General features: G+C 31.8%; 1 non-coding gene across 1 annotated transcript; it reads left to right on the top strand.

The window, feature by feature from the left end:
• Positions 1–14,363: 14,363 nt before the first annotated feature.
• LOC131170198 (small nucleolar RNA R71) lies at positions 14,364–14,470 on the top strand. Its single transcript, XR_009141133.1, has one exon. It is a non-coding gene; the product is annotated as a small nucleolar RNA R71 (small nucleolar RNA).
• The last annotated feature ends 1,484 nt before the right edge of the window (positions 14,471–15,954 follow it).

The following is a 15,954-nucleotide window of genomic DNA, read 5'->3' as shown; positions in this document are numbered from 1 at the left end:
CCTTCTTCTTTTGATTTTTTTTTCTCTCTTTCTCTGTAACACCCCTATATTCATAGTCCTATGCATTTCACTATTTCGGTGACCGGTGTCGGTCTGGACAATTAAGAGAATTAGGACCATGTTTAAATCATATAGAAAAGCCCTGAATAAAAATAAATAGCCATTATATGATGATTAAATGAAAACTTAGAAAACAAAGCATAAAAGGTTAAATGAGCCGGGGGTCACAGCAATAGGTGACCATACCGGGAAGTGACTGCGAGATCAATTGTTACTCTAATTTCGTGCAGGACATTGTGACACTGCAGTCCTAGGAATTATTGCGAAGTTAGTGGAAATGAGAAAACCACAAAAAAGAGTTGAGAATTAGATCAAATAATTAGATCAGGGTTCAAGAAGAAATACAGTGTTATTGGAAAATCGGATCAGTTCAGTAAGGGGCAATTTAGTCAATTCACCCTTAGAGGTGACTAATGGCCTAAATATCCAATAAAATATAAGAAATTAATATCTTGAAAAATGGAATAAAAGAGGAAAGGTGTAGGATAAGGAAAGAAAAGAAAAATAAGAAATAAAGGAATTATGACATCATGCATGACACAAGCATGATGGCATAAATATTAATATTTAAAATTAGAAATTTGGGGATAAATTTTACCAATTAAAATGAAAAAATTAAAAGTAAAAAATTATCTTCTTCCCCATTTGGTTGCCGTCCATCTCTCCTCTCTCTCCCTTCACTCTAATTTCCTCAATTGCAGCTCCTTCCAAGCTTTCATAGACCCCAAATTAAACCATAAATCCCCCAAATTCCTTAGTAAAACTTATAATCAAACCTTAGCAAGAGGATTGGAGGAAGAAAAATTCAAAAAGGAGGTAGAAATTTGAAAAGGGAAAAGCTACCAAGAGGTTAGTGATAGTTCTTTTAAATCTCTCCTTCAATTCATGTTTAAGCACTTCAACTAGGTTGAAATTTGTGTAAAATAAACAAAAATGATATTTTATGGGAACAATGAAAATTTTACAGCCATGAGGATTGGTTGGAGATAATATTAGCTTGATAAATCATGTGTACAAGTTGAATTGAGGTAGTAAATGTGATTAGGACACTTTAATTTCATGAAGTTGTGCAAATTAGATAATTTGGGTTCTTGAACTATTGAAATTGGGGGAAAATTTTGGGGGTTTTTCAAATTGAAGCAAATTGACTTAATTGAGACTCAATTTGGTCAATTGGTGGGAATTAGCATGTGTTTGAATGGTGAGAATTGAAAGTGAATGCTGGTTGGTAAGGGTCCAATTCTGGACAGCCTGACCATGATCCACTTAAAGAACCAAAATTGAAATTCTATTACTTCAATTGGTGTGAGGCTAATTGGAAATGAAAATTAAGACATAATGCAACAATTTTTGTATAGAAATCTTGACCTGAAAATGAACTTAAGTTAGTGAAAAATTCGGTCAAACCCGGATTAGGCATACTATCACTGTACAGAAATGACCAGATGAACAGTACTTATTCAAATGGCCATAACTTGGTGTAGAAAAGTCTAAATAACCTGATTTTTGAACCATTAGAAAGCTATGATATAGTACTACAACTTTTATGAAGAACACAAACTCAAATTCTGCCCATAACCAAGTCGAATTGTCAACGAAATTTAATTGCATAAAACTGCTAGAACCAATAATTGTCCAGAATTTCTGGATTGTAACCAATTCGGTTAGCCCTAGAAAAATAGGCATAACTTGAGTTACAAAACTTTAAATAGAGTGATTCAAAAAGAGAAATAAACTAGACACAATAAGGAACAACTTTGATGGGGACATTTAGCCAAACTTTCACTGTAGCAAGATCAATGGAATAGTAGAAACAGTAACCCAAAACTGAAAATTTATAATTTCTCTTAGGAAGCTTTGAATTTAGAATGACAATCAATGCCAACAAATTTGACACTCAAAATGTGGTATGTAAATGTATTTAGGACCAACATACCTATTAAACATGAAAAAGTCAACATTTTGACTTGAATAGTATAATGAATAGTAACTCCAAATTACCAAACTCAAAGAATTTCATTTTAAGCAAATTTAAGGATACAATTAAGTATGCATGAAATTAATTGTTGGAATAATTATAAGACATGATACTGAAATACTGTAAATTGTGTGTGTTAGTTGAAAAATAAATTGAGAAGGAAGATAAAGAAGAGTAAGTCAGGCCTAGAGGCGACTCATACAAGGTTTGTGCACAATGCCTTTTCAATTTTGATTTTTGCTATGAGAAAATTTATTTGAATATATTTTAACATAATTTATGCTGAATAATTACTTGAGAAATGCTGTGTTGCCCACTTTGTGAATTGAAATTTGAAATGGGAATTTATTTAATGTTTGAATGAAATGTTTGAATAACTTGATCTTAAATTGGTTTGGATTCACACTTAGCATGACAGTATCACTGTGTTCCTCCTCCATTTACGGGGTTGAGATCGACTATGTTCCTCCCTCTCTGACTTGCCAGTTGAGGTTGAGATCGGATAAGTACTCATATAGCTAGCTAGCCACCTCCTTCACTGATTTCGATTAGTGGGGTTGAGATTGCTTTGCAGTGGTGTATAGCACAGCATTGATCGGAAATTTTGTGTCATGACCTAAGTTGTGTATGGATTAGCAACACTGTGATTTATAAATTATTTTGACAAAATAGTATTACAAAAGTTGACTTGAACTTTATGAATTATATTGTATAATGGTTTAAATTTGTGTTTATGGATGTATGTTTTGATATGTAATATCTTTAAATTTTTATTGTGCACCACTGAGTAATCATTACTTAGCGATAGCTTTTATTTGTTGTCGCAGATAATGGAAAGGATAAGGCAGCAGAGTGAGCTGTTAAGTTGTCAGGAGAGCTACTTTGAGGATTTTTGTGTGGGTATTGCTTTATACCCTTGTAAATTAGTTGATATAAATATTATTTTGTTTGTATGTATCTATGTAGTTAATTGAGCAGTTGTACATTAAAGTCTGTAATAATATTATTTTGATTTTCTTTTTTGTAAATGGAGACTTGTTTATGTAAATTAAGTTAAATGAAATGATGATGAGTTTTACTAAACTGTCTCGAGATTTTGTTAAATTATGTTGAAATGAGATTATATTGGAGTTTGGGGTTGAAATAAATTTATTGGAAGTGTATTTACAGGTGTTAGAAGAACTGTTTTTTCCAATTATAGATGGCACTCTGCCGAAATTTTTATAAAATTTGCGAAAAATAAAATTTAACAAATTTCTCACTTAGTATTTAAACTCCAATTAAAGGCTTTTAAATAATGCTTTAACATTATTTTACCAATTAAAATGAATTGAAATGATTTAAAATCCCTTATAGTGTATTTTATAAATTATAGGTAAACGAAGTTTGGTGATTCATTGAGTATACTACGGAATCATGTTATACCTTACGGAGGGGTAAGATGTGACATTCTCCTTATAGTAAAAATAAGAATATAATACTTATATATCCCCTTAAGCTTTTCCCTAAAAATGGTCTCTAAAGGGATAAAGACAAAAGGTGTAAAAAGTGTGAAAAGAGAAAATTTTTTCATGTCAGTAAATCTGCCAGCGTCATCCCACATGTCTCATGTTGATTTAAGTTATTTTCAACATGCCTCATGTTGATTCGGAGGAGGAGCCTTTAGATTCTGCACGACCAGCTATACGGGGCATGTTGAAGTCCCTGAAACTTTCGGTAAGTTTTGTTCTAAAATCTCTATCTGCACGACCCAGTGTTGAATTTACATGCCTCATGTGGATTCTTGCTAGCTGACTCTTATCTTCACAGGACCTTCAACACGGGGCATATTGAAGCTCTTGAAAATCTCGGCTGGTCTTCTTCTTTAGGCAAATTTTCTTCATTTTTCACATTACTTTAAGCTTCCAAATCACTTTGAATTTCTTTTATATGGACCTTTTTGCTTTTAAACCTTATTAAAACCTATCAAAAACATTAAAATTCCAAAAATCAAATATAATGAAACTAAAAGTAACAAATTAACTAAAATAAGTACTAAAAGTATAAAATTACTAAACTAAAAAGAGCAAAATGGATGCAAAACTACCAAAAAATACCTATATAAAATGAGTTTATCAAATTCTCCCAAACTCAAATCTTTGCTTGTCCTCAAGCAAATTAAAAATAATTATATGTAATTGGGGTACCTTTTTCTTAGATTCATGAAAGTCACTCATCCAAGCTTTCAAACTTACCTCTAGCCACCAACAAACTATTTATCCACCTTCAAAGTATGAGGAATTTAATTTTCACCAAAGTTATCACCGCTTGGCCTTCGGTCAATTATTCATTCCATCAAATCCAAACCAATCAATTACATAGAGAAATCATGCTACGATAGGCTCTAAAACAATCATAAACTAAAGCGTCTCAAATGATGATGGAAATAGTTAAATGGATAAATAATGTGCCAATCCCATAGGCAAACCAACTAATCTAATCTCCACTAATGTAGCAAAATACAATCAAGAGATCAAAAGGATTTTTAATGGTTGTAATGGGGCTAAGGAGTAATAATGTGACTAACAAAGAAAAGGTAAAAGGGAAGAAAAACATGAGAATAATTAAATTGTTAAAAAGATCAAGATATACTTTTCTTTTATTTTTATTTTTATTTTTATTTTTATTTTTATTTTTATTTTTATTTTTTTTAGAATCAAATGGGAGGAAGAATTTTATAATAAATCACCAATGCTAGCATACAATTTTTGAAGCTCTTTTAAGGACTACGTAACTAACATTAAATTTTGTATTGCAATTGTCCCTTTGTAATCCACCCTCAAACTTATTTCTTTGTATAATTGGGTGGTAAATAATTTTTCATAACATGATATGATTGCTAGCCAATTTTGCTTTAGTACTTTTCCCATTTGATTATTATATACCCCATTTTTTTTAGCGCATCTATCACTTAAATAAATTATTCTCACGAAGGGTAGGTAAGTGTTTAGGTTTATAGCTAGGTAAATTATGGGTACCAAGGAAATAAATGGTATAAATGAAGGCTCAAATTGATTTTAAAGGAAAATTTTAAAGTGAGGTTGGTTAAAGCTAAAAATATGGGTTTAAAATTCAAAGAATGCCTTGATCTTTTCTCTTTCAAGTGAATGCCAGGATTTTGCCTCGAAAGGTTTAGAAAGCTTGTTCTAGGATTGGTGAGACACAATTAGTCATTTCTTACTCTAGAGTTTTTTTCCAAGCACTCAAAACTCAATGTAATTAATTGAGTGGCCCTTGGCTAAGAAGATATAAACCAAGATAAGAATCTTATAACCTATTACCAATTCGAAACTTTCAATCCATCAAACCCATCTAGAGGCAAGCTCAATTGCTTTTTAAAATGATTCTCAATCTTCTAAGAATTAGGTAAATTTTTTTTTTTTTTTTGGCTTGCATGATTCCTAAAATGAATGTAAAAATTAAATAAAAATAAAAAAATAATAAAAATGAAATAAAAACTATACATAATCTATATGATATCTATATGTAAGTGTATATATTTATATGGTATAGATGTATGGTGTATGTGAACTAAGTAAATAAGAATAAATGAAATGCAATTTAAGTAATGTAAATAAAAATGATTAAAAATTGTGCAAAAATTTTGTCCTCCTCCAAACTCAAATGAGACAATATCCTAATTGGCTTAATTGAAGTGGCAAAAGTGTAAATTAAATCAATAAATGGTAGCTCGAGAGATATAAACCAAGAAAGAGTGAAAAAGAGTTACCATGTAGAACATACATGCCCAGTGTTGGATAATCAGAATATGCACATGAGGCATGCGAATTATAAGTATTTGGAGCATAAGACATGTTAAACAAAAAACATGAGGCGTGTTGAATGAAAGCAGTATCAACATGGGGCATGTGAATATCCACAAGTTACCTCAAATGTTGTATTGCAATAGCTAACAGAAGAGCAGCTGCTATACTTTCAATAATCCAGATTATGACTATCAAAAAGCAATATCTATAATGCTAATACAATAGCCAATAGAAACTGAGATTAAAGAAAGTGATCAATTCAATAGAATTCTAGATTGCAAAAACAATGAATGTTACACAGCAAAATAAACCAATGTAGTCAGCAACAATGAACAAGCCAACTTAAGATTTATTAAACAAGCAGAAATTAAAAAAATACAAGTTTAAACTGAAGGAGGGGAAACATGAAAAACACAAGTTTATACCATTGAATTTAAAAATTTTCACCTAGGGTCACATACATCATGCAAGATTTATTTTTATCTATTTGATTTCAATGATAAACAATATATTAAAACTCTTTTAATATGTTTTTGGATCTGTATTTTCCATTTAAGATTTTAGAATTAATCAGATTAATTTTAGAACCCTAGATTAAATCAAGAATAAATACACTAACCTCTTAATGCACTACAGTGTATTCGTACCTTTGGGATGCGTCTTTAGGACACCAGATGTTGTCCCTCTAGCTTATCCACACCAAGAACACCTATGGCAGCCCTTAAACAGCTTTTAAAGCTTTTTCTATTATTTAGAAAATCAAATTCTGTCTTTTAAGAGATTAAAGATGTAAACAGAACACTAGAAACGATTTCTAACATTTTTAATTCAAGAGATTGTTTGCTTGTCTCTTGGAATACATGAGAAAAGAAGATGAAGAGAAGGGAGAGCTTCTTGGGTGGAGGCACCAAAGATATCATCTACTGGTTGTATTGTTTTCTTTTCATAACAACACTTATATAGCTAGGTCACCACTTAAACCCTTGCCATATGTCACCCTTTGATTGGTTCTAGGTTTAATTGACCCAATCACATTGTGCCAAGTGTCAAACCTATATTGAATCTTAATTTTAATCATCTTACATGATATAAAAAAAATATTTGGCAAGCTTATATGTAGTGCCATGTGTCACCATCTCATGGTGCCACATGTCACCCTGTGAAATGACCAAAATACCCCTGTGTCTTAATTTTGAGTTCTCAACCCAAAATAATTATTTCTCTTCTTCTAATCAATTTATATCAAATATAAATTAATTAATTAATCTTTATTAATTAATTTCTCATTAATTAAATTCATATTTAAATACTTTAAATATAAATTTAACTTACCCATATACATCTAATAATATAGATTTGGTTTCAAGTCATGCTAGGGACTTTGCAATCTAATTGCAAACCAAACCTATTTAATTAATCAATTAAACTCTTTAATTAATTAATTAAATCATATTTAATTAGGTGATAACTTGTGTATGTGTGTGACTTACTAGGCTCATCACTAATTAGCAATGAGATATGATATCAACTCTTAATATCATCAGAACTCTTTCTTACCATAAATGATTTCTCTAAATCATTTTATACACCTCATAGACCATGATTAACACCTAGCATAGCATGTCATGGCCACCCAATCAGTAATAAGGTTTATCTTAAATGAACCCATAATCATATGTTACCATGCGCTAGAATCTCTCTGTTACAAAATTTCAACTCAAGCTGGAGTCATGATTTATGTCAAACCCCATTTGCTATGAATATTATGTTCTCTTTTAATTCCAGTTCTTGATTAAAAAGATTTTCTCATCAGAAACTCTTTTCTGATTAAATCTATCTGTCTTGGCCAGGAACTTGAAACTTCAAGAACAATTAAATGAACATAGGATTTTATCCCTATTTACTTAGAGGAACAGATTCCATCTTGATCAACACCTACCTCCATATTTAACTAGTAGGAGCCAACACATGCCCATATACCCATACACAGTACAAGTATGAAAGCAGTATCAAACTCAAACCACCTATATACAAGATAATTGTGCTATCTCAGGTCTAAAGATTATATGCACTAATATGATTTATGATAATACATTGACAAGAGTAAACTCCATGTGCTTGTCATAAGTGTCACTGGTTTAGCCTACTTATCATGTATAAGTGTCTATCATGTTTGTCATATGGCATGACACTCACCATTCCATCTTATTTATATCTCATATAAATAACTTGAAGTCATGTCCTTATTGTGAAGTATCCTCGACTGTGAACCTATTTATGATACTTTGTGCTAGAAATACTGTCACTCATATTCTTAACAACTTAAGAATAGAATTTCTAACAAAATATCAATGGACCTTTTCTATTACACATAAATATATTATGTAAATGAAAAAGTGAAAATGCCTTTTATTAATAAAACATGTACAAGATACATACTAAATGATATGCTCTAGGGCATACTACTAACATAAACCATTCACAAATAGATAAATATTTAAAAGTTCCAATAACTAGAAAATTAATAGCCAAAACATAAAGCATACTAACCAAATTACATAATCAAAAGCTAAAATTTCATAATCTGACTAAAACTAAACAGCTGGTTGGTCTTCTTCATTTGTGGACTGCATTGGCTCATTTGTTGCTTGTGTATCTGGTTCTGGTATTGATACATGCATTTTGCATAGTCATTTAGGTTTAATTTCATGGCTATTTTGTTTGATTATTAGTCACTTTTAGCTAATTTCATTAGTTATTTAGATAGTTTTTCATGATTGCCAATTTTTAGATTAATTCGTAATTTTTTTTTTGTTTTGTAGGTAAAATGGTATTTTTGAGGGACTAAAAAGAAATTTTGCCATTGAGGAGTGAGTTCTAAAGCCAAAGATGTCAAAAACAAGTTTCAAAGTTGAAGTATGTATTGGCCAAATTGTGCATAACTTGCCGCATAAGTTATGCAGTTCTGCACAGGGAGAAGAAACAATTTTTCAAACCTGCCGAAATCTGCATAAGTTGCTGCATAACTTATGCAGATTCATGCCTTGCTTATGCAACCTCACGGAAAACTGCATAACTTATGCAGTCTTGCACCCTGCTCATGCAGTTTCACACAGAGAGCCCAGGAACCAACCGAGAACTGCATAAGGGACTGCATAACTTAGGCAATTCACTTATGCAGTTCCATAAAGTCTTGATAATGAGCTGGCAGAAGATTCCCTCATAAAAACACACCTCAAACACACCATTTTAGGGCTACTTGTCAGAGAAAAAGATATAAATAGGCCCTTATCCCATTTTAGAAAAGAGGAAGAAAAAGGAAAAGAAAAGGAGCAGCAGCTGAAGAGTCAAAAAGGGAGCTCAAACATCCACCCCTCCATTTCCAGATAGATTTGGAGTTTTCTTTCCTTTCTTGCATATTTCTTACCTTTCTTGTATTGGGTTTCTTAGTTCTTAGCTTATATTAAGGTTTTATTTCCATATTAACTCAGAATATCTTGTAAATATTATGGATAGTGAGTAGTTTTCATTAGATTTTGGAGTTGGGATGTAATATTTGAGATATTTTGTAGATTTTGATTGGGTAATCCATATTTTGTGGTCTTAATGAGTTTTATTCATTTCTTGTGTGCTCAATGACATGCTTAGTGTATGATCCCATTAAGTGTTGTTCTTAATACATGGTTGAGGCACCGAAAGGAGAAAACCTTGTGATAGATAATCAAGAAATTGGACTTAATTAACTTAGATCTAGAAATAGACTAAGGATTAAGAGGATTTACAAATTAATTAAGGAACTTAATGGATCTTGATTAACTTTAACTCCACGAAAGTAGGATTAGATTGATTAAGGCACTCTTTGTCCCACTCGAAAGGGTATTCAAAGGATTTAAGAATTAATCTCCTTAAAACCCGTAAGTTCCACAAGATTGGATAACCAATTTAAAAATCCCAAAATAGCTTGAATATGAACTCCGGAACTCCAGAATCGCCTTTTTATCATTGTTAATTTCTAATTGAATTTAATAACTTGCTATTTTAAATCTTGCCATATTTTAATTTGCTTATTTTGATGCAATTTTAGTTAAATCATTACATTGTTGAATAGATTATTAATTTTATACACATAGAATTCACACTTCAATATCTATCAATTTATTACTTTAATTTCAAAAATAGTTCAAATTAGTCATAATTGTTATATCAAAAATTCAATCATTAACACAACTCCTCGTGGGAACGATATCTTTTCTATATTACTTGTACGACCCGTGCACTTGCGGTTGGGCCACATCAAGTTTTTGGCGCCGTTGCCAGGAAGTTGTTTGTTTAAGATTGAATTCTTGATTATTTTAGTTGTTTATAGTTTTATCTTTGTTATTTTTTCATTTTGTGTTTGTTTGTTCTTTTAAGGTACTCTTAATCTTTTATGAGAAGAGCTAGAAGCATAAGTGACACATCCTTATCAATTGATCCCGAGAGCTGACTCCTGACCTAACTGTCAAATAAAATCGGAGAAAAAAAAATTTCAGAGTCGGGAATTAAATTAAAGAACTAATAGAAAAATAAATTTAAAAAAAAAAGAGAAAATGAAAAAGGTGTAGGGAGATGACATCATGCATGATATCATGCATGATGCCATAAATCCTATAATTAATAAATTTGATTAAATTGATTTTTTGGGTCTTCCATAAGACAAAATACATAAAAGAAAGGAAAAGAAAAAAAAAAGTTATTTGGTCTTCTTCCTCATCCATGTGCCGCCTCACTCTCCCTCACTTCTCCATGTTTAAACTTCCATTGAAGCTTGCACTCAAGCTTGAATTTCCTCACTTAACCTAAACATTTTCCATAAAAACCCTATCAAAGCTTGTTACCTCAACCTAAGAAGAAGATTGAAAGAGCAGAGAAAAAGAAAAAAGAAGAGAATTGAAGAATTGGACATCAAAGATTGAGGTGAGTGATTTAAGTTGCAAAATTAGTTTATTAGTTGTGTTTATAGCTTGATTAAATTAGAAATAAACTTAAAATAAAATGAAATAAATTATTGAGGGACCAAACCTAAATTTCAGCCAGCATGTGTATGAGGGGATTATTGCATGGTTTGATTGATTTGAATGGGTATATAAACCTCAATTAGTTGAGTGATTATGGTTAAAGACCTTGAATTAGCTAAATGCAACAATTTAGTGTGGTTAGGGTTTGGACATTTAGGGTTTAGAGGTAGAAATGTGAGAAATTGGTACATGATATGTTTGACCTATTTGGAGGAGAGAAATGGTCATTTGTGACCAAATGAAATGTGTTGGAAGTGTTGGAGTTAAGACTAATTTCGGACTCAATGTAGTCATGCTGCTAGCAGCATGACCAAGGTCCCTTTGAGAGATCAAAAATAAAAATTTACAAGTCCAATTGGTATGAAACCAATTGAGAATAAAAATAGACACTAAATGACACAATTTTCATTTAGGAACTATGCCCAAAAAGTGACCAAAACCTAGTGAACAAATTGACCAAACTTGGAAAATCTTAGTCTGCCCCGTACAAACTGACCAAATGAATAGTATTTGTTCATTTGGTAATAACTTGAGCTAGGAAGGTCTAAATGACCTGAAATTTTACCAGTGGTTAGATGAGATAACCAAGTCAAACCCAAATTATGCCATTAACCAAGTCATTTGGCCACACCAAGTTGGTGACCCAAAACTGCTAGCACAAAAAATTGCCCAGAATTCTAGGTTGAGTCCAATCCGGCAGCCATGGTTCAAATGACTATAACTTGAGTTACAAAACTCCAATTGGAGTGATTCAAAAAGGATAATAAACTTAAGACAATAGGGAACATTTTCTATGAAGAAAGTTCTGCCAAATTCCAACAGAAAAGCAACTAATGGAACAGTGTAACTTAAGACACCAAAACTGAAAATTTGCAAATTTGCCTAAAGGACTTAGAATTTGAGTAAACCACCAAAACCAACAAATTTAGTGACCAAAATGTGGTATGTGGGTGAAGTTGGAGTTCCCATACCTATTAAGTCTTAGAAAGTCAACAAATTGACTTGAATAGTATCATGAATAGTAACCTAAAACACAAATTTTAAAGAACATCAAGTTTAGCATTTTAAAGCTAGGTATAAATGAATTTAAATTTATTTTTGGATTAATGATGAGTTATGATACTGAAACACTGTGAAATTGTGTGTTTCAGTGGAAAAGAATACCGGGAAGGAACCCGAGGAATTGAGTCAAGGCCAAGAGGTGACTCGTATAAGGTTTGTGCACGACTAACTGTTTTGTTATATTTTTACTTCTAAATCGATTTGAATAAGTTTATTTTATGATTTATAAATTTTGATGTGTTGAGAATTATAGTTTGTTGAATGAAATTGTATAAATTAAATGTAAATTTTCTTATGCATTTAAGGATTTATTGCATGGTTTTGAGAATCGTAAATTTTAAGTTTGATGTGTTGCCAACCTTGAGCATGAATTTATGATGATTAAATATATTGATTTGTAAACACTTTGTGATTATAAATTGTTTTGAATATGATTTGAAACCATAGTTGACATAGTAAAATTTGTTGTGAATTCTCATTAGCTTGTCTAGTGAGATATCTCCTCCACCAGATGGGGCAAGTTACTTCCTCTCTGGCTTGCCAGTTGGGGAAGAATTTGAATTAGTACTCATATATACTAGCTAGTCTTTGTTTCTCCCTTTTAGCCTCGGTTATTGGGAGAATGTGAAATGTCGTGGTATACAACACTGCATCTATTTGAATTTTGGGCCATGAGATAAACTGTGTGAATTTTTGGCAACGCCTTTTAAATTATGCATAATTTGATAAATTATGATTGAAATAAATAATTTGTTAGTGATTCAAAATGTTTTTGTATTGTTTCAGAATTTAAAAGACATGTAAATAAATAGTTATTAATTGATCAAAATGTTATTCAAATGAATAATTTGCATGAATGAAAATAATAATTTTTTAATGTCATGGATTTTGAAGAATTTAGAAATTTTAAATTTTTATTCATTATGAATTGTTAAGAATAATTTGTATTAAGTTTTAATTTATTAGTTTTTGCACTACTGAGTTCACGACTCAGCGATAGCTTTGTATGCTGTCGCAGGTGAAAGGAATAATAAAGCAGCTGAGCAAGATTTCTGAAAAGACATAGTGAGACTATCTTCGGGTATATCATAGGTATACCCTTGTACATTAGCTTTTGATGTAATTCTGTAATTATATGTATGAAATTTACTTTGAGCAGTTGTATCAACTCTTTTGTAACATATTTTTGGATTGTAATAAAATACAAATTATTATAAGGTTATCTTGAGATTTTATGTATTCATAAAGTTTGCACTACTAATTTTTTTTTAATACTTCCATGAATGTAAATATTCATTTTGTTATCTTAATGAGATATTTCAATGTTTGATTTAATTTAAACTGTGTATTAAATTGCTTGTGTTGATTTGTGAAATGAGGATGGTTTGAATTTTGAGACTTGAGAAATTGGTTGAGATTGATTGTGAAATTTGAAGAAGTTGTTGAGAAAAATATTGAGAGTGTCTTTATTTTCAGGTTTTGAAGAACTGTTTTCTCAAAATACAGACGGCACTCTGCCGAAATTTCTATAAAATTTGTTGAAAAATAAAATGGGTCAAAAATTTTAATTAGTTTTCAACTTTGAATAAATGATTTTAATATCTATTTAGAAATGCTCACCACTTATAAAAATAGCAAAATTATTTTAAAATTCCTTGTAATATATTTAATGGCTTATCGGTAGGCAAAGTACGGTAATTCATTAGGTGTACAACTTGAGCATGTTACATCTTACGAGGAGTAAGGTATGACATATCTGCCGAAATTTTTATAAAATTTGTGAAAAAATAAAATTTAACAAAATTTTTACCTAATATTTTAATTGCAAATAAAAGTTTTTAATATTTGTTAAAAGTGCTCACCACCTTCAAAGAAGATAAAATTGTTTTTAAAATCCTTTGTAGTGTATTTAATAGGTTATCGGTAGGCGAAGTTCGGTGATTCATTAAGTATACTAAGGGATCATGTTATACCTTATAGAGGGGTAAGGTGTGACAATAATTCCCAACAAAATCAACTTGCTCATTTCCAAACTCTTGCCCATAGGAAAGAAAATCATTGATACAATGTACATTTCCTGCACTAACATCTTCTGTATGACTAGGTCCTCCAATTGAAGCATTAACCTTCATGCTTAACTTATCCATTTTTCTTGTCAAAGCATCAAATTTGGCATTGAACATACTCATGGCATCTAACTCATATACACCAACTGATGGCTTCTTCATTTCATTCCTTTCACATCTCCATTGATAATTGTTGCAAGCAATTTTATCCAATGCTGAATAAGCTTCATCTTCTGATTTCTCCATAAGATCACCTCCTGAAGATGCATCAATTATACTTCTAATTGTTGAAGAAACACTATTGTAAAAATGTTGAACTAGCATCCATTTAGGGATTTCATGATGTGGACATCTCCTTTGAAGATCCTTATATCTCTCTCATGCTTCATAGAGACTTTCATCATCTCTTGGTCTGAAAGAAGTTAATTCATTTCTCAATTTTGCAGTCTTGCTAAGAGGAAAGCATTGAGCTAAAAAAGCTTGTGACAACTCATCCCTAGTTGTTATTGAACCCGGAGGTAATGAATGCAACCACTCTCTAGCACGATCATTTAAAGAAAAAGGAAATAATCTCAGCCGGATGGCATCATCTGACACTCTTTTTATCTTCAGCATGTCACTAATCTCAAGAAAATGTGTAAGGTGCATATGTGGACTCTCAGGAGGACCTCCCCCAAACTATGATTGTTGAACCATTTAACAAAGTGAGGGCTTCAACTCAAAATTATTTGCTTCCACTCTAAGCCTTGTAATACTCTGTCTAAAATCTTCAAAACTAGGAAAAGCATGATCCTTAATTGATCTGTTATTGTTGTTTTGTAACAACTCAAAAATTTAAAAATAATAATACTAATAAATTAATAAATAAACAAATTAAAAATTAAATTAAACATTAGAAAATTTAAAATTTTTCCAGGAATGAATCTGGACAACATGTCTGTCCAGGTTCATTCCCAGAATTTCAAAAAACAAAAAACAAAAAAAAAAAAACAAACAGCAAAAAAAAACCAGCAGACCCCCCCCCCCCTCTCTCTCCCTTACGCATCTCTTTCCCTCATCTCTTCTCTCCCTTTTCTCTACACTTTCCGACCGGTGAGGGGTCAACCACCACTGACCGGTGACCAAGCGGCTTCAGGCGACGCCGACGAGCCACTAGCCGGCTGGTAGCACCGTCAGACACGGCAGTAAGAGAGGGAGAAGAGAGAGAAAACGCGCGCACAGTTGGCAGCGGCTTTCCGGCGCGATTCCGGCTTCATCCGACGTCCGATCTAGGCGATTCAGGTGGCGTTGGAAATCTTGTTCCGAAAGCTTTCTTTTGATACCAATTTTACAGCAAATGGAGGTTGGATGAGTGAGATATGGTGGAGAGAAGTTTTGGGTTTTTCAAGCTTTTGGGTCACATATGGGATGATCCGACCATTGGATTGACGATCCGAGACCACCTATGGACTGAGGGAGAGGAGAGGAACATGATGGTATGATCAGATCCGGCAAATGTCGCCAGCTACCGGCGGCCGGCCAACGTGCGCGGTGGTTCCGGCGGTGGCTCCGGTGGGCTTTGGAGACGATTCAACTTCCAAAGACTTCCTCATAAATTTTTGAAATTTTTGAGACACAGATAAACTTCGGGTAAGATTATTTTCATTATTTCTCTGTCTGTGAAGCATAAATACAGTATTTCTTAAACAGGAAAAATTGGAGAAAAATTCTAAGAAAAATATATGATGAAAGTAAAATTATTTGGAGATATTCTATGGTGTTTGTTGAATTCTTGAGTGATTGTAGAATATTTTTGAAAAAAAATAGAGATGGATTTTAGTTAGATTTTATCTTATGGACATATAAGATTATTTGAAATTATGATATTTAAATTTTATATGATTGGTTGAAGCTTGAGGATGGAGGTTTAAATATGTGAATATTGA

This window comes from Hevea brasiliensis, chromosome 1, assembly GCF_030052815.1.
Source record: "Hevea brasiliensis isolate MT/VB/25A 57/8 chromosome 1, ASM3005281v1, whole genome shotgun sequence".
NCBI classification, from domain to species: domain Eukaryota; kingdom Viridiplantae; phylum Streptophyta; class Magnoliopsida; order Malpighiales; family Euphorbiaceae; genus Hevea; species Hevea brasiliensis.
Note: the sequence above shows the minus strand (reverse complement) of the source record. Positions and strands in the feature narration are given on the sequence as shown.